At 40.0% G+C, this 2,857-nt stretch overlaps 1 long non-coding RNA gene across 1 annotated transcript; it reads left to right on the top strand.

Moving 5' to 3' along the window:
• The first annotated feature begins 322 nt into the window (after positions 1 to 322).
• LOC129639062 (uncharacterized) lies at positions 323 to 2,350 on the top strand. Its single transcript, XR_008708148.1, has 3 exons — positions 323 to 846; positions 1,016 to 1,122; positions 1,632 to 2,350. It is a non-coding gene; the product is annotated as an uncharacterized LOC129639062 (long non-coding RNA).
• Positions 2,351 to 2,857: the final 507 nt, after the last annotated feature.

A 2,857-nucleotide genomic window follows, 5' to 3' on the forward strand; every position in this document is an offset into this window, starting at 1 on the left:
TATATTAATTTTTGTGTTTTTCTCTTTGACACCTGGTCCTAGTGAGTTGGAAGCAGCTATGTTGCTCCAAGAAGAATTAGAACTGTTACAGCAGAAATGCTTAAAGGAAGTTGACATTTACCTTCTGATTTCACAATTAGTCCTTGACATCTAGAGCAAGACAAGTCTGGAGGATGGGGCTTTCCAAGAAAAAAATAAAATGATTCTCTAAATCTCAAAGACATCCTCAAGCGGTGGACTCAAACAGAAAGGATTCCCAGGAATAGATGAAGCAGACTCAGTCTAAGACCCAGGGGAAGCCTCCAACAGACAGGAAGAGAAAGTGAGAGGCGTCTGTGATTCAGAAGAGGGAACTGGAAGAGTAAGAAGATCAGATGATAGCGTCCCAGTTTTGAAGGAAGTGGGATGAGCAAGAGAATACCCAGACTAGTCAGGGGAAATCCAAGAAAACCATGGCTTTAGTGCAAGGATACAAAGTCTGCAAACATCTCAGGAAAGCATGGATTCAACATGGTGCCGGCTGGGTGGGGGCTTTGCAGAAAAGGTGACCACACACAGAAGCCAGATGGGGAAAGCAGCTGGGCCTCAGAAGGATGTGCTGAGCCAGGAAGGAATGGAAGATTCCTTCAAAATCAGACAAGTCAGACAATCAGACAAAATCAGACAAGTCACAAAGAGGTCACAGCCCCCTGCATCCTGGACAAAAGAGAACAGATGCGATTATGAGCCGGCGTCTTAAACAAGAGGTGACAGCAGTGGGTTCTGATGACCAGGCATGGTGAGGGACGGGCGAGGCCACTGAGGTCCAGGAGAAAGAAGACCCCTTCCCATCACCACTGCACCCACGTAAGTGTCTTCCTTTTCCCAGTTGTCATGGGTTAGTGGAAGGGAAAAGGAAGAACAGCACTGGATGGAAACTGGGGGAGATAATTCAAAATAAGGCTCTGTGAAACGAAAAGCCATAGATAGGCTATTTCCATGTGCCAAGTTCGTTCCCCACTCTCTCACTCACCAGCCCTCCTTCCTCGACTCCACGCCCCCTGTGAAGGCATCACGAAGACGTCTTCATGAATAAGACATCCTCAAGACGTCAAGACTCCTTGCAGAGAACTAAGCATTTTTGTACGTACTATTTTGCAATTATACTGAATAACAGCATCTGAAGAAGGATCTATACAAAAGATGTCTTTATTTTTTTTTTAGCTGAATACAGCTTAGTTTCCTTTTCTTTTCCCATTTGCTGATTCTTAAGCTGTTCTAGTCTTACCTTTGTGCAAAATCCAGGATCTTGAGATTTAATAGATGTGTAAAAGTGAGGATATTGGTGGAGGGGTAGAGATTGTTTGATAAGATTCTAGAATTTGGTATACTAAATTTCTTAGTTTTTTTTATCATCTTTTTTAATGAAAAATTTGAAATTTCAACAGTGACAGAACAGGCATCTGACCTATGTTTGACAATGTATATGGCATGTTTTACCTATTTCCATAAACTCTGTCAATTCTTTTTTTTTTTTTTAATCTCTGGAAAACTAGGGAGGAGGAAATGATCACCTCCAACTCTTATGTTTATGGCCACTATTTTCCACTAGAATACTGCAACTTCCTAACAAATGTTCTCTCTATCTCCAGTTCTGTTCTCCAGATGGCAGTGAGGGTGAGCTCTCTTATACACCAATCTGAATTCTGCTGCTCTCCTGTTTAAACAGGCATCAAGACTGCACGATTGAACGTGGTTACAAGACCATTAATTTCCTGGACCTGGTTTTCTTCCGTCTCATCATCAGCCCCCACCCGTCCTCTCACCATTAGGTCTGTGCCTGTGCCGTTACCTCCTGGCTGGAATACTCTTCCCTTCCTGCCTTGGGCATTTGTTAATTCTGCATGCTCAACTAATTGTTAAACCACTTTTAGATCACGACTGAGAAACCTTTTATCAAGATGCCTTTGTCCACTCTTAAATTCAGCCTAGGTGCCCCTCATGTGCTCCGATGGCTCCTTGTACTTTCTCTACCATGACGTTCAATACACAGCATCGTAACTATCTATTTACCTGAGTCTAGTCCCCATCCAACTGTAAACTCAGAGAAGGTAGGAGTGCTGTCTAATGTATTTTATTCATTACTTTTCTCCACATTCTGGTAGAATAACTGACATGCAACACAGTAATGTTTGTAACTGGTTGGTGAAGAACAAAATGATTCCTAAATAAGATAAATTTAAAAACTGACTCCTAAAGTAAGACTTTTCAACTTTGCAGAAAAAAAAAAAAACCCACAATTTTTTTGTTTTTGTATTTCAGAGCTTTTTTTTTCTTTATATTAACATAGATAACCGAGAGTCAGTTACTTCATATTAATGTAAACTATTAATAAAATTTTAGTTTCAGAGTTGAAATGGATAATTTGTTCCTAACTTTTTCCTTCCTCCCCCTTCCTTCCTTCTTTCCTTCTTGTAGTCCCTCCTTCATTCTTCCTTTCCTGCTCCCTTTCTCTTTCTTTCCCCCTTTCTTGTCTCTCTCCCTGTCTCTTTCTCCCCTCTCCTTTTTCTCTCCCTGCTTTTTACGTGTTGACACCTAACTGGTAGCTAAACAGAAACTTAAAGATCAGTGATTTTTTTCTAAACTATTTATCCTCAAGTTAGAAAATGGGCATCTTTATTAAAAAGCAAAAAGTAAGCTTCTCGGCATATTTATATTTTATATGATTGGAGAGTATGTGATTATTTTTCTAACATTTACCATTGTTATCATTGTAGATAATCATGTTTTGTATCATCAGCATAATTGTTCACTCAATAATAAAGGGGAAAAGCTACTGTTTAGAGTACTTCTCCATTTCACTTCTGTAAGTTGTATT

This window comes from Bubalus kerabau, chromosome X (assembly GCF_029407905.1).
Source record: "Bubalus kerabau isolate K-KA32 ecotype Philippines breed swamp buffalo chromosome X, PCC_UOA_SB_1v2, whole genome shotgun sequence".
Taxonomy (NCBI): Eukaryota; Metazoa; Chordata; class Mammalia; order Artiodactyla; family Bovidae; genus Bubalus; species Bubalus kerabau.